Here is a 20,229-nt window from a genome sequence, read left to right on the forward strand (position 1 = left end):
GGATCTACAATTGGCATCTGGTGTTATCTCTCTGCTTCCACTCCAAATAAAGTTACCTGTTGTTACCTGAACGTCAAATACTAAGAATGGGCGGCCTATGAAAGAATTAGTACTTTCATTAAGTATACTAAACCGGCTAATTGGGAATAGACAAACTGTAAAAAGCCCTCTGAGAAAGCCCCTCTCTAACCTTTGTTAGTAAGCTTTTCTGTAGCCTGCCTGTTGATGTATTTTCGGTTTGAACAGTGCACAACATGAAGAGACGGAACACTGGCGGCTTGTCACAATGCCCCCCGATGACATCACAATAGCGCTGCTGCCTAGAAAACAAGCTGCGCAGAAGAAGTTGTTCTTTGGGTGGGAGGGTGGGCTAGTGGAAGGAGGGGGCAATCTCTTTTTTTCCCGGGTGGTAGGGGGATGACAGGAGAAGGGAAGCGGGTGGTGAGAAAGGTACAGAGGGCAGGGTTTGGGGGCTGGGAAGGAAAGGGAAAAGATTAGGGTTTGGGGATGATGAAAGGGCTTTCTACGGGTAAGGATGGCAAAGGGTGGCAGTGACGGAAAGTCAGGCAACCTGTCCTGTCCGTCTTTTTGTATCGTGAATTGGAAAGACTGCAAGGGGGAGGGGAGTTGCTTGCGCCCTAAAGGAGGAGTTATTCAGATTCATTGCAGTGGGCGGCGGCTGCAAAACGCACCATTCTTCTTGTTTTTGCTCTGCAAAGCAGCCTTTTCAAGGGTTGGCTTGGGTGACAAAATGTCTTGTGTAGGCGTGGGTTTGTCTCCCTCTCGCTCTCTCTCCCTAAGATGTGTCCGGCATAGGCCAGGGTGCCACTCGAGGCCCAAACCAATTCTGGTTATCGCTTCTCGGCCTTTTGGCTAAGATCAAGTGTAGTTTGGGAGGGTACTACCTTGGTTGGTGCTGAAAGGTGCCAGGGTATTGCACAACTGCTGACCTTGGGGGAGTGTGCATCGTAGGATGTCATAGTCCTCTTGTGACGGACAGTTACCTGGGCAACGAGAGGCGGTCACTTTTTTATTTTCAAACTCATCCTTCAAAAAAAAAAAAAAAAAAAAAAAAAAAATCTGTTCTTATCAGTTTAATATCTGATACGTCCCCTATCTGGGGACCATATATTAAATGGATTTTTAGAACAGGGAGATGGAAAAAGAGCTTGCTCTGTCCACTCCACGCATTGACCTGGTATTGCAGTACCTCCAGGAACGGTGCACCCCTTCTTAACCCAGTTTCCAAAAGCAGAACTCGATTCACCTGATTCATATTAGCCCGATTAGCGAATTGAAATGAATTTTTATCTAACACACTTTTTACTTGCTTTATTCATCCAAATAGCAAACTCATCACCACTCAACTTCACCAACTCTGCTATGTCCCGTGCAGTATCTTGTTGTCAGTCTAATCTAGATCATGTGTAATTGAATGGAATAGATCCCTTTTGGACAAAGTGGAGTCAGATGCTGCAGTGACCACAGGTGTGAGAGGATCTACAATTGGCATCTGGTGTTATCTCTCTGCTTCCACTCCAAATAAAGTTACCTGTTGTTACCTGAACGTCAAATACTAAGAATGGGCGGCCTATGAAAGAATTAGTACTTTCATTAAGTATACTAAACCGGCTAATTGGGAATAGACAAACTGTAAAAAGCCCTCTGAGAAAGCCCCTCTCTAACCTTTGTTAGTAAGCTTTTCTGTAGCCTGCCTGTTGATGTATTTTCGGTTTGAACAGTGCACAACATGAAGAGACGGAACACTGGCGGCTTGTCACAATGCCCCCCGATGACATCACAATAGCGCTGCTGCCTAGAAAACAAGCTGCGCAGAAGAAGTTGTTCTTTGGGTGGGAGGGTGGGCTAGTGGAAGGAGGGGGCAATCTCTTTTTTTCCCGGGTGGTAGGGGGATGACAGGAGAAGGGAAGCGGGTGGTGAGAAAGGTACAGAGGGCAGGGTTTGGGGGCTGGGAAGGAAAGGGAAAAGATTAGGGTTTGGGGATGATGAAAGGGCTTTCTACGGGTAAGGATGGCAAAGGGTGGCAGTGACGGAAAGTCAGGCAACCTGTCCTGTCCGTCTTTTTGTATCGTGAATTGGAAAGACTGCAAGGGGGAGGGGAGTTGCTTGCGCCCTAAAGGAGGAGTTATTCAGATTCATTGCAGTGGGCGGCGGCTGCAAAACGCACCATTCTTCTTGTTTTTGCTCTGCAAAGCAGCCTTTTCAAGGGTTGGCTTGGGTGACAAAATGTCTTGTGTAGGCGTGGGTTTGTCTCCCTCTCGCTCTCTCTCCCTAAGATGTGTCCGGCATAGGCCAGGGTGCCACTCGAGGCCCAAACCAATTCTGGTTATCGCTTCTCGGCCTTTTGGCTAAGATCAAGTGTAGTATCTGTTCTTATCAGTTTAATATCTGATACGTCCCCTATCTGGGGACCATATATTAAATGGATTTTTAGAACAGGGAGATGGAAAAAGAGCTTGCTCTGTCCACTCCACGCATTGACCTGGTATTGCAGTACCTCCAGGAACGGTGCACCCCTTCTTAACCCAGTTTCCAAAAGCAGAACTCGATTCACCTGATTCATATTAGCCCGATTAGCGAATTGAAATGAATTTTTATCTAACACACTTTTTACTTGCTTTATTCATCCAAATAGCAAACTCATCACCACTCAACTTCACCAACTCTGCTATGTCCCGTGCAGTATCTTGTTGTCAGTCTAATCTAGATCATGTGTAATTGAATGGAATAGATCCCTTTTGGACAAAGTGGAGTCAGATGCTGCAGTGACCACAGGTGTGAGAGGATCTACAATTGGCATCTGGTGTTATCTCTCTGCTTCCACTCCAAATAAAGTTACCTGTTGTTACCTGAACGTCAAATACTAAGAATGGGCGGCCTATGAAAGAATTAGTACTTTCATTAAGTATACTAAACCGGCTAATTGGGAATAGACAAACTGTAAAAAGCCCTCTGAGAAAGCCCCTCTCTAACCTTTGTTAGTAAGCTTTTCTGTAGCCTGCCTGTTGATGTATTTTCGGTTTGAACAGTGCACAACATGAAGAGACGGAACACTGGCGGCTTGTCACAATGCCCCCCGATGACATCACAATAGCGCTGCTGCCTAGAAAACAAGCTGCGCAGAAGAAGTTGTTCTTTGGGTGGGAGGGTGGGCTAGTGGAAGGAGGGGGCAATCTCTTTTTTTCCCGGGTGGTAGGGGGATGACAGGAGAAGGGAAGCGGGTGGTGAGAAAGGTACAGAGGGCAGGGTTTGGGGGCTGGGAAGGAAAGGGAAAAGATTAGGGTTTGGGGATGATGAAAGGGCTTTCTACGGGTAAGGATGGCAAAGGGTGGCAGTGACGGAAAGTCAGGCAACCTGTCCTGTCCGTCTTTTTGTATCGTGAATTGGAAAGACTGCAAGGGGGAGGGGAGTTGCTTGCGCCCTAAAGGAGGAGTTATTCAGATTCATTGCAGTGGGCGGCGGCTGCAAAACGCACCATTCTTCTTGTTTTTGCTCTGCAAAGCAGCCTTTTCAAGGGTTGGCTTGGGTGACAAAATGTCTTGTGTAGGCGTGGGTTTGTCTCCCTCTCGCTCTCTCTCCCTAAGATGTGTCCGGCATAGGCCAGGGTGCCACTCGAGGCCCAAACCAATTCTGGTTATCGCTTCTCGGCCTTTTGGCTAAGATCAAGTGTAGTATCTGTTCTTATCAGTTTAATATCTGATACGTCCCCTATCTGGGGACCATATATTAAATGGATTTTTAGAACAGGGAGATGGAAAAAGAGCTTGCTCTGTCCACTCCACGCATTGACCTGGTATTGCAGTACCTCCAGGAACGGTGCACCCCTTCTTAACCCAGTTTCCAAAAGCAGAACTCGATTCACCTGATTCATATTAGCCCGATTAGCGAATTGAAATGAATTTTTATCTAACACACTTTTTACTTGCTTTATTCATCCAAATAGCAAACTCATCACCACTCAACTTCACCAACTCTGCTATGTCCCGTGCAGTATCTTGTTGTCAGTCTAATCTAGATCATGTGTAATTGAATGGAATAGATCCCTTTTGGACAAAGTGGAGTCAGATGCTGCAGTGACCACAGGTGTGAGAGGATCTACAATTGGCATCTGGTGTTATCTCTCTGCTTCCACTCCAAATAAAGTTACCTGTTGTTACCTGAACGTCAAATACTAAGAATGGGCGGCCTATGAAAGAATTAGTACTTTCATTAAGTATACTAAACCGGCTAATTGGGAATAGACAAACTGTAAAAAGCCCTCTGAGAAAGCCCCTCTCTAACCTTTGTTAGTAAGCTTTTCTGTAGCCTGCCTGTTGATGTATTTTCGGTTTGAACAGTGCACAACATGAAGAGACGGAACACTGGCGGCTTGTCACAATGCCCCCCGATGACATCACAATAGCGCTGCTGCCTAGAAAACAAGCTGCGCAGAAGAAGTTGTTCTTTGGGTGGGAGGGTGGGCTAGTGGAAGGAGGGGGCAATCTCTTTTTTTCCCGGGTGGTAGGGGGATGACAGGAGAAGGGAAGCGGGTGGTGAGAAAGGTACAGAGGGCAGGGTTTGGGGGCTGGGAAGGAAAAGGAAAAGATTAGGGTTTGGGGATGATGAAAGGGCTTTCTACGGGTAAGGATGGCAAAGGGTGGCAGTGACGGAAAGTCAGGCAACCTGTCCTGTCCGTCTTTTTGTATCGTGAATTGGAAAGACTGCAAGGGGGAGGGGAGTTGCTTGCGCCCTAAAGGAGGAGTTATTCAGATTCATTGCAGTGGGCGGCGGCTGCAAAACGCACCATTCTTCTTGTTTTTGCTCTGCAAAGCAGCCTTTTCAAGGGTTGGCTTGGGTGACAAAATGTCTTGTGTAGGCGTGGGTTTGTCTCCCTCTCGCTCTCTCTCCCTAAGATGTGTCCGGCATAGGCCAGGGTGCCACTCGAGGCCCAAACCAATTCTGGTTATCGCTTCTCGGCCTTTTGGCTAAGATCAAGTGTAGTTTGGGAGGGTACTACCTTGGTTGGTGCTGAAAGGTGCCAGGGTATTGCACAACTGCTGGCCTTGGGGGAGTGTGCATCGTAGGATGTCATAGCCCTCTTGTGACGGACAGTTACCTGGGCAACGAGAGGCGGTCACTTTATTATTTTCAAACTCATCCTTCAAAAAAAAAAAAAAAAAAAAAAAAAAAAAAAATCTGTTCTTATCAGTTTAATATCTGATACGTCCCCTATCTGGGGACCATATATTAAATGGATTTTTAGAACAGGGAGATGGAAAAAGAGCTTGCTCTGTCCACTCCACGCATTGACCTGGTATTGCAGTACCTCCAGGAACGGTGCACCCCTTCTTAACCCAGTTTCGAAAAGCAGAACTCGATTCACCTGATTCATATTAGCCCGATTAGCGAATTGAAATGAATTTTTATCTAACACACTTTTTACTTGCTTTATTCATCCAAATAGCAAACTCATCACCACTCAACTTCACCAACTCTGCTATGTCCCGTGCAGTATCTTGTTGTCAGTCTAATCTAGATCATGTGTAATTGAATGGAATAGATCCCTTTTGGACAAAGTGGAGTCAGATGCTGCAGTGACCACAGGTGTGAGAGGATCTACAATTGGCATCTGGTGTTATCTCTCTGCTTCCACTCCAAATAAAGTTACCTGTTGTTACCTGAACGTCAAATACTAAGAATGGGCGGCCTATGAAAGAATTAGTACTTTCATTAAGTATACTAAACCGGCTAATTGGGAATAGACAAACTGTAAAAAGCCCTCTGAGAAAGCCCCTCTCTAACCTTTGTTAGTAAGCTTTTCTGTAGCCTGCCTGTTGATGTATTTTCGGTTTGAACAGTGCACAACATGAAGAGACGGAACACTGGCGGCTTGTCACAATGCCCCCCGATGACATCACAATAGCGCTGCTGCCTAGAAAACAAGCTGCGCAGAAGAAGTTGTTCTTTGGGTGGGAGGGTGGGCTAGTGGAAGGAGGGGGCAATCTCTTTTTTTCCCGGGTGGTAGGGGGATGACAGGAGAAGGGAAGCGGGTGGTGAGAAAGGTACAGAGGGCAGGGTTTGGGGGCTGGGAAGGAAAGGGAAAAGATTAGGGTTTGGGGATGATGAAAGGGCTTTCTACGGGTAAGGATGGCAAAGGGTGGCAGTGACGGAAAGTCAGGCAACCTGTCCTGTCCGTCTTTTTGTATCGTGAATTGGAAAGACTGCAAGGGGGAGGGGAGTTGCTTGCGCCCTAAAGGAGGAGTTATTCAGATTCATTGCAGTGGGCGGCGGCTGCAAAACGCACCATTCTTCTTGTTTTTGCTCTGCAAAGCAGCCTTTTCAAGGGTTGGCTTGGGTGACAAAATGTCTTGTGTAGGCGTGGGTTTGTCTCCCTCTCGCTCTCTCTCCCTAAGATGTGTCCGGCATAGGCCAGGGTGCCACTCGAGGCCCAAACCAATTCTGGTTATCGCTTCTCGGCCTTTTGGCTAAGATCAAGTGTAGTATCTGTTCTTATCAGTTTAATATCTGATACGTCCCCTATCTGGGGACCATATATTAAATGGATTTTTAGAACAGGGAGATGGAAAAAGAGCTTGCTCTGTCCACTCCACGCATTGACCTGGTATTGCAGTACCTCCAGGAACGGTGCACCCCTTCTTAACCCAGTTTCCAAAAGCAGAACTCGATTCACCTGATTCATATTAGCCCGATTAGCGAATTGAAATGAATTTTTATCTAACACACTTTTTACTTGCTTTATTCATCCAAATAGCAAACTCATCACCACTCAACTTCACCAACTCTGCTATGTCCCGTGCAGTATCTTGTTGTCAGTCTAATCTAGATCATGTGTAATTGAATGGAATAGATCCCTTTTGGACAAAGTGGAGTCAGATGCTGCAGTGACCACAGGTGTGAGAGGATCTACAATTGGCATCTGGTGTTATCTCTCTGCTTCCACTCCAAATAAAGTTACCTGTTGTTACCTGAACGTCAAATACTAAGAATGGGCGGCCTATGAAAGAATTAGTACTTTCATTAAGTATACTAAACCGGCTAATTGGGAATAGACAAACTGTAAAAAGCCCTCTGAGAAAGCCCCTCTCTAACCTTTGTTAGTAAGCTTTTCTGTAGCCTGCCTGTTGATGTATTTTCGGTTTGAACAGTGCACAACATGAAGAGACGGAACACTGGCGGCTTGTCACAATGCCCCCCGATGACATCACAATAGCGCTGCTGCCTAGAAAACAAGCTGCGCAGAAGAAGTTGTTCTTTGGGTGGGAGGGTGGGCTAGTGGAAGGAGGGGGCAATCTCTTTTTTTCCCGGGTGGTAGGGGGATGACAGGAGAAGGGAAGCGGGTGGTGAGAAAGGTACAGAGGGCAGGGTTTGGGGGCTGGGAAGGAAAGGGAAAAGATTAGGGTTTGGGGATGATGAAAGGGCTTTCTACGGGTAAGGATGGCAAAGGGTGGCAGTGACGGAAAGTCAGGCAACCTGTCCTGTCCGTCTTTTTGTATCGTGAATTGGAAAGACTGCAAGGGGGAGGGGAGTTGCTTGCGCCCTAAAGGAGGAGTTATTCAGATTCATTGCAGTGGGCGGCGGCTGCAAAACGCACCATTCTTCTTGTTTTTGCTCTGCAAAGCAGCCTTTTCAAGGGTTGGCTTGGGTGACAAAATGTCTTGTGTAGGCGTGGGTTTGTCTCCCTCTCGCTCTCTCTCCCTAAGATGTGTCCGGCATAGGCCAGGGTGCCACTCGAGGCCCAAACCAATTCTGGTTATCGCTTCTCGGCCTTTTGGCTAAGATCAAGTGTAGTATCGTTCGAAAAGGTGGTTTAAGGCTCCGGCCACCTTAGTACAATGATGCAATGCACACTGGAAGGTTGCGCTTGTTAGTACTTTGGGAGGATAGTATATCCATCTAGAGGAAACCATGGCCCTACCAGGATCGAGGCTATTAGACTGAGTAAGTGTGGGGGTTATGGTGCAATGTGCCCCAGGAATGGACACCCTGGAGGGAGTCTGAACTTGCTAGGTTGGGACCCTGGTAAGCCTCAGACTCTGTCGCACGCCGCGCCTTGCCTATTCATACTTTCCAAGCATATTGCCCTATCCCGGCCTTCTGGCTAAGAAGGGAAATTTTTATAATCCCGGTCGGAGGTCCGGTCAGCTTTGGGCTGAGAAACCAACACCCGGTTGGAGGTCCGGGTCAGCTTTGGCTGAGAAACCAACACCCGGTTGGAGGTCCGGTTAGCCTTGGGCTGAGAAACCAACACCCGGTTGGAGGTCCGGTCAGCCTTGGGCTGAGAAACCAACACCGGTTGACGGTCCGGGCAGTCTCGGCTGCGAAACCAACGACTAGTAGCTCCCTACTCCACTTGGGTAAGATGCCTCGGTGGACGCTGGGAGCAACAACAAGGCTCAACCAGGCTTCGGCTTGGGGGAGCACCGAAGATCCCTGACCCTCGCTGTGGCCTTCTGGCTCGGAGGGACGGGGTTGATTTTTGGGGATCCTCTTCTCACGGAGGGGTCCACACGAATCCTAGCCTTTGCACTGTTTTTGGTGTGACTTCGGTCATGCATTTTTGCGGTGCTTTGGAAAGCTTCATTAAATCAAAAAATCTGTTCTTATCAGTTTAATATCTGATACGTCCCCTATCTGGGGACCATATATTAAATGGATTTTTAGAACAGGGAGATGGAAAAAGAGCTTGCTCTGTCCACTCCACGCATTGACCTGGTATTGCAGTACCTCCAGGAACGGTGCACCCCTTCTTAACCCAGTTTCCAAAAGCAGAACTCGATTCACCTGATTCATATTAGCCCGATTAGCGAATTGAAATGAATTTTTATCTAACACACTTTTTACTTGCTTTATTCATCCAAATAGCAAACTCATCACCACTCAACTTCACCAACTCTGCTATGTCCCGTGCAGTATCTTGTTGTCAGTCTAATCTAGATCATGTGTAATTGAATGGAATAGATCCCTTTTGGACAAAGTGGAGTCAGATGCTGCAGTGACCACAGGTGTGAGAGGATCTACAATTGGCATCTGGTGTTATCTCTCTGCTTCCACTCCAAATAAAGTTACCTGTTGTTACCTGAACGTCAAATACTAAGAATGGGCGGCCTATGAAAGAATTAGTACTTTCATTAAGTATACTAAACCGGCTAATTGGGAATAGACAAACTGTAAAAAGCCCTCTGAGAAAGCCCCTCTCTAACCTTTGTTAGTAAGCTTTTCTGTAGCCTGCCTGTTGATGTATTTTCGGTTTGAACAGTGCACAACATGAAGAGACGGAACACTGGCGGCTTGTCACAATGCCCCCCGATGACATCACAATAGCGCTGCTGCCTAGAAAACAAGCTGCGCAGAAGAAGTTGTTCTTTGGGTGGGAGGGTGGGCTAGTGGAAGGAGGGGGCAATCTCTTTTTTTCCCGGGTGGTAGGGGGATGACAGGAGAAGGGAAGCGGGTGGTGAGAAAGGTACAGAGGGCAGGGTTTGGGGGCTGGGAAGGAAAGGGAAAAGATTAGGGTTTGGGGATGATGAAAGGGCTTTCTACGGGTAAGGATGGCAAAGGGTGGCAGTGACGGAAAGTCAGGCAACCTGTCCTGTCCGTCTTTTTGTATCGTGAATTGGAAAGACTGCAAGGGGGAGGGGAGTTGCTTGCGCCCTAAAGGAGGAGTTATTCAGATTCATTGCAGTGGGCGGCGGCTGCAAAACGCACCATTCTTCTTGTTTTTGCTCTGCAAAGCAGCCTTTTCAAGGGTTGGCTTGGGTGACAAAATGTCTTGTGTAGGCGTGGGTTTGTCTCCCTCTCGCTCTCTCTCCCTAAGATGTGTCCGGCATAGGCCAGGGTGCCACTCGAGGCCCAAACCAATTCTGGTTATCGCTTCTCGGCCTTTTGGCTAAGATCAAGTGTAGTATCTGTTCTTATCAGTTTAATATCTGATACGTCCCGTATCTGGGGACCATATATTAAATGGATTTTTAGAACAGGGAGATGGAAAAAGAGCTTGCTCTGTCCACTCCACGCATTGACCTGGTATTGCAGTACCTCCAGGAACGGTGCACCCCTTCTTAACCCAGTTTCCAAAAGCAGAACTCGATTCACCTGATTCATATTAGCCCGATTAGCGAATTGAAATGAATTTTTATCTAACACACTTTTTACTTGCTTTATTCATCCAAATAGCAAACTCATCACCACTCAACTTCACCAACTCTGCTATGTCCCGTGCAGTATCTTGTTGTCAGTCTAATCTAGATCATGTGTAATTGAATGGAATAGATCCCTTTTGGACAAAGTGGAGTCAGATGCTGCAGTGACCACAGGTGTGAGAGGATCTACAATTGGCATCTGGTGTTATCTCTCTGCTTCCACTCCAAATAAAGTTACCTGTTGTTACCTGAACGTCAAATACTAAGAATGGGCGGCCTATGAAAGAATTAGTACTTTCATTAAGTATACTAAACCGGCTAATTGGGAATTGACAAACTGTAAAAAGCCCTCTGAGAAAGCCCCTCTCTAACCTTTGTTAGTAAGCTTTTCTGTAGCCTGCCTGTTGATGTATTTTCGGTTTGAACAGTGCACAACATGAAGAGACGGAACACTGGCGGCTTGTCACAATGCCCCCCGATGACATCACAATAGCGCTGCTGCCTAGAAAACAAGCTGCGCAGAAGAAGTTGTTCTTTGGGTGGGAGGGTGGGCTAGTGGAAGGAGGGGGCAATCTCTTTTTTTCCCGGGTGGTAGGGGGATGACAGGAGAAGGGAAGCGGGTGGTGAGAAAGGTACAGAGGGCAGGGTTTGGGGGCTGGGAAGGAAAGGGAAAAGATTAGGGTTTGGGGATGATGAAAGGGCTTTCTACGGGTAAGGATGGCAAAGGGTGGCAGTGACGGAAAGTCAGGCAACCTGTCCTGTCCGTCTTTTTGTATCGTGAATTGGAAAGACTGCAAGGGGGAGGGGAGTTGCTTGCGCCCTAAAGGAGGAGTTATTCAGATTCATTGCAGTGGGCGGCGGCTGCAAAACGCACCATTCTTCTTGTTTTTGCTCTGCAAAGCAGCCTTTTCAAGGGTTGGCTTGGGTGACAAAATGTCTTGTGTAGGCGTGGGTTTGTCTCCCTCTCGCTCTCTCTCCCTAAGATGTGTCCGGCATAGGCCAGGGTGCCACTCGAGGCCCAAACCAATTCTGGTTATCGCTTCTCGGCCTTTTGGCTAAGATCAAGTGTAGTATCTGTTCTTATCAGTTTAATATCTGATACGTCCCCTATCTGGGGACCATATATTAAATGGATTTTTAGAACAGGGAGATGGAAAAAGAGCTTGCTCTGTCCACTCCACGCATTGACCTGGTATTGCAGTACCTCCAGGAACGGTGCACCCCTTCTTAACCCAGTTTCCAAAAGCAGAACTCGATTCACCTGATTCATATTAGCCCGATTAGCGAATTGAAATGAATTTTTATCTAACACACTTTTTACTTGCTTTATTCATCCAAATAGCAAACTCATCACCACTCAACTTCACCAACTCTGCTATGTCCCGTGCAGTATCTTGTTGTCAGTCTAATCTAGATCATGTGTAATTGAATGGAATAGATCCCTTTTGGACAAAGTGGAGTCAGATGCTGCAGTGACCACAGGTGTGAGAGGATCTACAATTGGCATCTGGTGTTATCTCTCTGCTTCCACTCCAAATAAAGTTACCTGTTGTTACCTGAACGTCAAATACTAAGAATGGGCGGCCTATGAAAGAATTAGTACTTTCATTAAGTATACTAAACCGGCTAATTGGGAATAGACAAACTGTAAAAAGCCCTCTGAGAAAGCCCCTCTCTAACCTTTGTTAGTAAGCTTTTCTGTAGCCTGCCTGTTGATGTATTTTCGGTTTGAACAGTGCACAACATGAAGAGACGGAACACTGGCGGCTTGTCACAATGCCCCCCGATGACATCACAATAGCGCTGCTGCCTAGAAAACAAGCTGCGCAGAAGAAGTTGTTCTTTGGGTGGGAGGGTGGGCTAGTGGAAGGAGGGGGCAATCTCTTTTTTTCCCGGGTGGTAGGGGGATGACAGGAGAAGGGAAGCGGGTGGTGAGAAAGGTACAGAGGGCAGGGTTTGGGGGCTGGGAAGGAAAGGGAAAAGATTAGGATTTGGGGATGATGAAAGGGCTTTCTACGGGTAAGGATGGCAAAGGGTGGCAGTGACGGAAAGTCAGGCAACCTGTCCTGTCCGTCTTTTTGTATCGTGAATTGGAAAGACTGCAAGGGGGAGGGGAGTTGCTTGCGCCCTAAAGGAGGAGTTATTCAGATTCATTGCAGTGGGCGGCGGCTGCAAAACGCACCATTCTTCTTGTTTTTGCTCTGCAAAGCAGCCTTTTCAAGGGTTGGCTTGGGTGACAAAATGTCTTGTGTAGGCGTGGGTTTGTCTCCCTCTCGCTCTCTCTCCCTAAGATGTGTCCGGCATAGGCCAGGGTGCCACTCGAGGCCCAAACCAATTCTGGTTATCGCTTCTCGGCCTTTTGGCTAAGATCAAGTGTAGTATCTGTTCTTATCAGTTTAATATCTGATACGTCCCCTATCTGGGGACCATATATTAAATGGATTTTTAGAACAGGGAGATGGAAAAAGAGCTTGCTCTGTCCACTCCACGCATTGACCTGGTATTGCAGTACCTCCAGGAACGGTGCACCCCTTCTTAACCCAGTTTCCAAAAGCAGAACTCGATTCACCTGATTCATATTAGCCCGATTAGCGAATTGAAATGAATTTTTATCTAACACACTTTTTACTTGCTTTATTCATCCAAATAGCAAACTCATCACCACTCAACTTCACCAACTCTGCTATGTCCCGTGCAGTATCTTGTTGTCAGTCTAATCTAGATCATGTGTAATTGAATGGAATAGATCCCTTTTGGACAAAGTGGAGTCAGATGCTGCAGTGACCACAGGTGTGAGAGGATCTACAATTGGCATCTGGTGTTATCTCTCTGCTTCCACTCCAAATAAAGTTACCTGTTGTTACCTGAACGTCAAATACTAAGAATGGGCGGCCTATGAAAGAATTAGTACTTTCATTAAGTATACTAAACCGGCTAATTGGGAATAGACAAACTGTAAAAAGCCCTCTGAGAAAGCCCCTCTCTAACCTTTGTTAGTAAGCTTTTCTGTAGCCTGCCTGTTGATGTATTTTCGGTTTGAACAGTGCACAACATGAAGAGACGGAACACTGGCGGCTTGTCACAATGCCCCCCGATGACATCACAATAGCGCTGCTGCCTAGAAAACAAGCTGCGCAGAAGAAGTTGTTCTTTGGGTGGGAGGGTGGGCTAGTGGAAGGAGGGGGCAATCTCTTTTTTTCCCGGGTGGTAGGGGGATGACAGGAGAAGGGAAGCGGGTGGTGAGAAAGGTACAGAGGGCAGGGTTTGGGGGCTGGGAAGGAAAGGGAAAAGATTAGGGTTTGGGGATGATGAAAGGGCTTTCTACGGGTAAGGATGGCAAAGGGTGGCAGTGACGGAAAGTCAGGCAACCTGTCCTGTCCGTCTTTTTGTATCGTGAATTGGAAAGACTGCAAGGGGGAGGGGAGTTGCTTGCGCCCTAAAGGAGGAGTTATTCAGATTCATTGCAGTGGGCGGCGGCTGCAAAACGCACCATTCTTCTTGTTTTTGCTCTGCAAAGCAGCCTTTTCAAGGGTTGGCTTGGGTGACAAAATGTCTTGTGTAGGCGTGGGTTTGTCTCCCTCTCGCTCTCTCTCCCTAAGATGTGTCCGGCATAGGCCAGGGTGCCACTCGAGGCCCAAACCAATTCTGGTTATCGCTTCTCGGCCTTTTGGCTAAGATCAAGTGTAGTATCTGTTCTTATCAGTTTAATATCTGATACGTCCCCTATCTGGGGACCATATATTAAATGGATTTTTAGAACAGGGAGATGGAAAAAGAGCTTGCTCTGTCCACTCCACGCATTGACCTGGTATTGCAGTACCTCCAGGAACGGTGCACCCCTTCTTAACCCAGTTTCCAAAAGCAGAACTCGATTCACCTGATTCATATTAGCCCGATTAGCGAATTGAAATGAATTTTTATCTAACACACTTTTTACTTGCTTTATTCATCCAAATAGCAAACTCATCACCACTCAACTTCACCAACTCTGCTATGTCCCGTGCAGTATCTTGTTGTCAGTCTAATCTAGATCATGTGTAATTGAATGGAATAGATCCCTTTTGGACAAAGTGGAGTCAGATGCTGCAGTGACCACAGGTGTGAGAGGATCTACAATTGGCATCTGGTGTTATCTCTCTGCTTCCACTCCAAATAAAGTTACCTGTTGTTACCTGAACGTCAAATACTAAGAATGGGCGGCCTATGAAAGAATTAGTACTTTCATTAAGTATACTAAACCGGCTAATTGGGAATAGACAAACTGTAAAAAGCGCTCTGAGAAAGCCCCTCTCTAACCTTTGTTAGTAAGCTTTTCTGTAGCCTGCCTGTTGATGTATTTTCGGTTTGAACAGTGCACAACATGAAGAGACGGAACACTGGCGGCTTGTCACAATGCCCCCCGATGACATCACAATAGCGCTGCTGCCTAGAAAACAAGCTGCGCAGAAGAAGTTGTTCTTTGGGTGGGAGGGTGGGCTAGTGGAAGGAGGGGGCAATCTCTTTTTTTCCCGGGTGGTAGGGGGATGACAGGAGAAGGGAAGCGGGTGGTGAGAAAGGTACAGAGGGCAGGGTTTGGGGGCTGGGAAGGAAAGGGAAAAGATTAGGGTTTGGGGATGATGAAAGGGCTTTCTACGGGTAAGGATGGCAAAGGGTGGCAGTGACGGAAAGTCAGGCAACCTGTCCTGTCCGTCTTTTTGTATCGTGAATTGGAAAGACTGCAAGGGGGAGGGGAGTTGCTTGCGCCCTAAAGGAGGAGTTATTCAGATTCATTGCAGTGGGCGGCGGCTGCAAAACGCACCATTCTTCTTGTTTTTGCTCTGCAAAGCAGCCTTTTCAAGGGTTGGCTTGGGTGACAAAATGTCTTGTGTAGGCGTGGGTTTGTCTCCCTCTCGCTCTCTCTCCCTAAGATGTGTCCGGCATAGGCCAGGGTGCCACTCGAGGCCCAAACCAATTCTGGTTATCGCTTCTCGGCCTTTTGGCTAAGATCAAGTGTAGTATCTGTTCTTATCAGTTTAATATCTGATACGTCCCCTATCTGGGGACCATATATTAAATGGATTTTTAGAACAGGGAGATGGAAAAAGAGCTTGCTCTGTCCACTCCACGCATTGACCTGGTATTGCAGTACCTCCAGGAACGGTGCACCCCTTCTTAACCCAGTTTCCAAAAGCAGAACTCGATTCACCTGATTCATATTAGCCCGATTAGCGAATTGAAATGAATTTTTATCTAACACACTTTTTACTTGCTTTATTCATCCAAATAGCAAACTCATCACCACTCAACTTCACCAACTCTGCTATGTCCCGTGCAGTATCTTGTTGTCAGTCTAATCTAGATCATGTGTAATTGAATGGAATAGATCCCTTTTGGACAAAGTGGAGTCAGATGCTGCAGTGACCACAGGTGTGAGAGGATCTACAATTGGCATCTGGTGTTATCTCTCTGCTTCCACTCCAAATAAAGTTACCTGTTGTTACCTGAACGTCAAATACTAAGAATGGGCGGCCTATGAAAGAATTAGTACTTTCATTAAGTATACTAAACCGGCTAATTGGGAATAGACAAACTGTAAAAAGCCCTCTGAGAAAGCCCCTCTCTAACCTTTGTTAGTAAGCTTTTCTGTAGCCTGCCTGTTGATGTATTTTCGGTTTGAACAGTGCACAACATGAAGAGACGGAACACTGGCGGCTTGTCACAATGCCCCCCGATGACATCACAATAGCGCTGCTGCCTAGAAAACAAGCTGCGCAGAAGAAGTTGTTCTTTGGGTGGGAGGGTGGGCTAGTGGAAGGAGGGGGCAATCTCTTTTTTTCCCGGGTGGTAGGGGGATGACAGGAGAAGGGAAGCGGGTGGTGAGAAAGGTACAGAGGGCAGGGTTTGGGGGCTGGGAAGGAAAGGGAAAAGATTAGGGTTTGGGGATGATGAAAGGGCTTTCTACGGGTAAGGATGGCAAAGGGTGGCAGTGACGGAAAGTCAGGCAACCTGTCCTGTCCGTCTTTTTGTATCGTGAATTGGAAAGACTGCAAGGGGGAGGGGAGTTGCTTGCGCCCTAAAGGAGGAGTTATTCAGATTCATTGCAGTGGGCGGCGGCTGCAAAACGCACCATTCTTCTTGTTTTTGCTCTGCAAAGCAGCCTTTTCAAGGGTTGGCTTGGGTGACAAAATGTCTTGTGTAGGCGTGGGTTTGTCTCCCTCTCGCTCTCTCTCCCTAAGATGTGTCCGGCATAGGCCAGGGTGCCACTCGAGGCCCAAACCAATTCTGGTTATCGCTTCTCGGCCTTTTGGCTAAGATCAAGTGTAGTATCTGTTCTTATCAGTTTAATATCTGATACGTCCCCTATCTGGGGACCATATATTAAATGGATTTTTAGAACAGGGAGATGGAAAAAGAGCTTGCTCTGTCCACTCCACGCATTGACCTGGTATTGCAGTACCTCCAGGAACGGTGCACCCCTTCTTAACCCAGTTTCCAAAAGCAGAACTCGATTCACCTGATTCATATTAGCCCGATTAGCGAATTGAAATGAGTTTTTATCTAACACACTTTTTACTTTCTTTATTCATCCAAATAGCAAACTCATCACCACTCAACTTCACCAACTCTGCTATGTCCCGTGCAGTATCTTGTTGTCAGTCTAATCTAGATCATGTGTAATTGAATGGAATAGATCCCTTTTGGACAAAGTGGAGTCAGATGCTGCAGTGACCACAGGTGTGAGAGGATCTACAATTGGCATCTGGTGTTATCTCTCTGCTTCCACTCCAAATAAAGTTACCTGTTGTTACCTGAACGTCAAATACTAAGAATGGGCGGCCTATGAAAGAATTAGTACTTTCATTAAGTATACTAAACCGGCTAATTGGGAATAGACAAACTGTAAAAAGCCCTCTGAGAAAGCCCCTCTCTAACCTTTGTTAGTAAGCTTTTCTGTAGCCTGCCTGTTGATGTATTTTCGGTTTGAACAGTGCACAACATGAAGAGACGGAACACTGGCGGCTTGTCACAATGCCCCCCGATGACATCACAATAGCGCTGCTGCCTAGAAAACAAGCTGCGCAGAAGAAGTTGTTCTTTGGGTGGGAGGGTGGGCTAGTGGAAGGAGGGGGCAATCTCTTTTTTTCCCGGGTGGTAGGGGGATGACAGGAGAAGGGAAGCGGGTGGTGAGAAAGGTACAGAGGGCAGGGTTTGGGGGCTGGGAAGGAAAGGGAAAAGATTAGGGTTTGGGGATGATGAAAGGGCTTTCTACGGGTAAGGATGGCAAAGGGTGGCAGTGACGGAAAGTCAGGCAACCTGTCCTGTCCGTCTTTTTGTATCGTGAATTGGAAAGACTGCAAGGGGGAGGGGAGTTGCTTGCGCCCTAAAGGAGGAGTTATTCAGATTCATTGCAGTGGGCGGCGGCTGCAAAACGCACCATTCTTCTTGTTTTTGCTCTGCAAAGCAGCCTTTTCAAGGGTTGGCTTGGGTGACAAAATGTCTTGTGTAGGCGTGGGTTTGTCTCCCTCTCGCTCTCTCTCCCTAAGATGTGTCCGGCATAGGCCAGGGTGCCACTCGAGGCCCAAACCAATTCTGGTTATCGCTTCTCGGCCTTTTGGCTAAGATCAAGTGTAGTATCTGTTCTTATCAGTTTAATATCTGATACGTCCCCTATCTGGGGACCATATATTAAATGGATTTTTAGAACAGGGAGATGGAAAAAGAGCTTGCTCTGTCCACTCCACGCATTGACCTGGTATTGCAGTACCTCCAGGAACGGTGCACCCCTTCTTAACCCAGTTTCCAAAAGCAGAACTCGATTCACCTGATTCATATTAGCCCGATTAGCGAATTGAAATGAATTTTTATCTAACACACTTTTTACTTGCTTTATTCATCCAAATAGCAAACTCATCACCACTCAACTTCACCAACTCTGCTATGTCCCGTGCAGTATCTTGTTGTCAGTCTAATCTAGATCATGTGTAATTGAATGGAATAGATCCCTTTTGGACAAAGTGGAGTCAGATGCTGCAGTGACCACAGGTGTGAGAGGATCTACAATTGGCATCTGGTGTTATCTCTCTGCTTCCACTCCAAATAAAGTTACCTGTTGTTACCTGAACGTCAAATACTAAGAATGGGCGGCCTATGAAAGAATTAGTACTTTCATTAAGTATACTAAACCGGCTAATTGGGAATAGACAAACTGTAAAAAGCCCTCTGAGAAAGCCCCTCTCTAACCTTTGTTAGTAAGCTTTTCTGTAGCCTGCCTGTTGATGTATTTTCGGTTTGAACAGTGCACAACATGAAGAGACGGAACACTGGCGGCTTGTCACAATGCCCCCCGATGACATCACAATAGCGCTGCTGCCTAGAAAACAAGCTGCGCAGAAGAAGTTGTTCTTTGGGTGGGAGGGTGGGCTAGTGGAAGGAGGGGGCAATCTCTTTTTTTCCCGGGTGGTAGGGGGATGACAGGAGAAGGGAAGCGGGTGGTGAGAAAGGTACAGAGGGCAGGGTTTGGGGGCTGGGAAGGAAAGGGAAAAGATTAGGGTTTGGGGATGATGAAAGGGCTTTCTACGGGTAAGGATGGCAAAGGGTGGCAGTGACGGAAAGTCAGGCAACCTGTCCTGTCCGTCTTTTTGTATCGTGAATTGGAAAGACTGCAAGGGGGAGGGGAGTTGCTTGCGCCCTAAAGGAGGAGTTATTCAGATTCATTGCAGTGGGCGGCGGCTGCAAAACGCACCATTCTTCTTGTTTTTGCTCTGCAAAGCAGCCTTTTCAAGGGTTGGCTTGGGTGACAAAATGTCTTGTGTAGGCGTGGGTTTGTCTCCCTCTCGCTCTCTCTCCCTAAGATGTGTCCGGCATAGGCCAGGGTGCCACTCGAGGCCCAAACCAATTCTGGTTATCGCTTCTCGGCCTTTTGGCTAAGATCAAGTGTAGTATCTGTTCTTATCAGTTTAATATCTGATACGTCCCCTATCTGGGGACCATATATTAAATGGATTTTTAGAACAGGGAGATGGAAAAAGAGCTTGCTCTGTCCACTCCACGCATTAACCTGGTATTGCAGTACCTCCAGGAACGGTGCACCCCTTCTTAACCCAGTTTCCAAAAGCAGAACTCGATTCACCTGATTCATATTAGCCCGATTAGCGAATTGAAATGAATTTTTATCTAACACACTTTTTACTTGCTTTATTCATCCAAATAGCAAACTCATCACCACTCAACTTCACCAACTCTGCTATGTCCCGTGCAGTATCTTGTTGTCAGTCTAATCTAGATCATGTGTAATTGAATGGAATAGATCCCTTTTGGACAAAGTGGAGTCAGATGCTGCAGTGACCACAGGTGTGAGAGGATCTACAATTGGCATCTGGTGTTATCTCTCTGCTTCCACTCCAAATAAAGTTACCTGTTGTTACCTGAACGTCAAATACTAAGAATGGGCGGCCTATGAAAGAATTAGTACTTTCATTAAGTATACTAAACCGGCTAATTGGGAATAGACAAACTGTAAAAAGCCCTCTGAGAAAGCCCCTCTCTAACCTTTGTTAGTAAGCTTTTCTGTAGCCTGCCTGTTGATGTATTTTCGGTTTGAACAGTGCACAACATGAAGAGACGGAACACTGGCGGCTTGTCACAATGCCCCCCGATGACATCACAATAGCGCTGCTGCCTAGAAAACAAGCTGCGCAGAAGAAGTTGTTCTTTGGGTGGGAGGGTGGGCTAGTGGAAGGAGGGGGCAATCTCTTTTTTTCCCGGGTGGTAGGGGGATGACAGGAGAAGGGAAGCGGGTGGTGAGAAAGGTACAGAGGGCAGGGTTTGGGAGCTGGGAAGGAAAGGGAAAAGATTAGGGTTTGGGGATGATGAAAGGGCTTTCTACGGGTAAGGATGGCAAAGGGTGGCAGTGACGGAAAGTCAGGCAACCTGTCCTGTCCGTCTTTTTGTATCGTGAATTGGAAAGACTGCAAGGGGGAGGGGAGTTGCTTGCGCCCTAAAGGAGGAGTTATTCAGATTCATTGCAGTGGGCGGCGGCTGCAAAACGCACCATTATTCTTGTTTTTGCTCTGCAAAGCAGCCTTTTCAAGGG

The 20,229-nt window shown here is 47.0% G+C and overlaps 12 non-coding genes and 3 pseudogenes across 12 annotated transcripts; all 15 read left to right on the forward strand.

Annotated features, from left to right (window-relative positions):
* The first annotated feature begins 1,030 nt into the window (after nucleotides 1–1,030).
* Nucleotides 1,031–1,232, forward strand: LOC142283111 (U2 spliceosomal RNA; annotated as a pseudogene).
* Nucleotides 1,233–2,349: 1,117 nt separating this feature from the next.
* Nucleotides 2,350–2,540, forward strand: LOC142283037 (U2 spliceosomal RNA). The gene has a single exon (XR_012744797.1). It is a non-coding gene; the product is annotated as a U2 spliceosomal RNA (small nuclear RNA).
* A 1,117-nt stretch (nucleotides 2,541–3,657) lies between these two features.
* On the forward strand, nucleotides 3,658–3,848 carry LOC142283038 (U2 spliceosomal RNA). Its single transcript, XR_012744798.1, has one exon. It is a non-coding gene; the product is annotated as a U2 spliceosomal RNA (small nuclear RNA).
* Nucleotides 3,849–5,141: 1,293 nt separating this feature from the next.
* On the forward strand, nucleotides 5,142–5,348 carry LOC142283112 (U2 spliceosomal RNA; annotated as a pseudogene).
* A 1,117-nt stretch (nucleotides 5,349–6,465) lies between these two features.
* On the forward strand, nucleotides 6,466–6,656 carry LOC142283040 (U2 spliceosomal RNA). Its single transcript, XR_012744800.1, has one exon. It is a non-coding gene; the product is annotated as a U2 spliceosomal RNA (small nuclear RNA).
* Nucleotides 6,657–7,773: 1,117 nt separating this feature from the next.
* LOC142283127 (U2 spliceosomal RNA) lies at nucleotides 7,774–7,915 on the forward strand (annotated as a pseudogene).
* Nucleotides 7,916–8,570: 655 nt separating this feature from the next.
* Nucleotides 8,571–8,767, forward strand: LOC142283091 (U2 spliceosomal RNA). Its single transcript, XR_012744845.1, has one exon. It is a non-coding gene; the product is annotated as a U2 spliceosomal RNA (small nuclear RNA).
* A 1,117-nt stretch (nucleotides 8,768–9,884) lies between these two features.
* On the forward strand, nucleotides 9,885–10,075 carry LOC142283079 (U2 spliceosomal RNA). The gene has a single exon (XR_012744837.1). It is a non-coding gene; the product is annotated as a U2 spliceosomal RNA (small nuclear RNA).
* A 1,117-nt stretch (nucleotides 10,076–11,192) lies between these two features.
* On the forward strand, nucleotides 11,193–11,383 carry LOC142283041 (U2 spliceosomal RNA). Its single transcript, XR_012744801.1, has one exon. It is a non-coding gene; the product is annotated as a U2 spliceosomal RNA (small nuclear RNA).
* A 1,117-nt stretch (nucleotides 11,384–12,500) lies between these two features.
* Nucleotides 12,501–12,691, forward strand: LOC142283042 (U2 spliceosomal RNA). Its single transcript, XR_012744802.1, has one exon. It is a non-coding gene; the product is annotated as a U2 spliceosomal RNA (small nuclear RNA).
* Nucleotides 12,692–13,808: 1,117 nt separating this feature from the next.
* On the forward strand, nucleotides 13,809–13,999 carry LOC142283043 (U2 spliceosomal RNA). The gene has a single exon (XR_012744803.1). It is a non-coding gene; the product is annotated as a U2 spliceosomal RNA (small nuclear RNA).
* A 1,117-nt stretch (nucleotides 14,000–15,116) lies between these two features.
* LOC142283044 (U2 spliceosomal RNA) lies at nucleotides 15,117–15,307 on the forward strand. The gene has a single exon (XR_012744804.1). It is a non-coding gene; the product is annotated as a U2 spliceosomal RNA (small nuclear RNA).
* A 1,117-nt stretch (nucleotides 15,308–16,424) lies between these two features.
* Nucleotides 16,425–16,615, forward strand: LOC142283045 (U2 spliceosomal RNA). Its single transcript, XR_012744805.1, has one exon. It is a non-coding gene; the product is annotated as a U2 spliceosomal RNA (small nuclear RNA).
* A 1,117-nt stretch (nucleotides 16,616–17,732) lies between these two features.
* On the forward strand, nucleotides 17,733–17,923 carry LOC142283046 (U2 spliceosomal RNA). The gene has a single exon (XR_012744806.1). It is a non-coding gene; the product is annotated as a U2 spliceosomal RNA (small nuclear RNA).
* A 1,117-nt stretch (nucleotides 17,924–19,040) lies between these two features.
* Nucleotides 19,041–19,231, forward strand: LOC142283075 (U2 spliceosomal RNA). Its single transcript, XR_012744833.1, has one exon. It is a non-coding gene; the product is annotated as a U2 spliceosomal RNA (small nuclear RNA).
* The last annotated feature ends 998 nt before the right edge of the window (nucleotides 19,232–20,229 follow it).

The sequence above is a fragment of the Anomaloglossus baeobatrachus genome, unplaced genomic scaffold, assembly GCF_048569485.1.
Source record: "Anomaloglossus baeobatrachus isolate aAnoBae1 unplaced genomic scaffold, aAnoBae1.hap1 Scaffold_532, whole genome shotgun sequence".
Taxonomy (NCBI): domain Eukaryota; kingdom Metazoa; phylum Chordata; class Amphibia; order Anura; family Aromobatidae; genus Anomaloglossus; species Anomaloglossus baeobatrachus.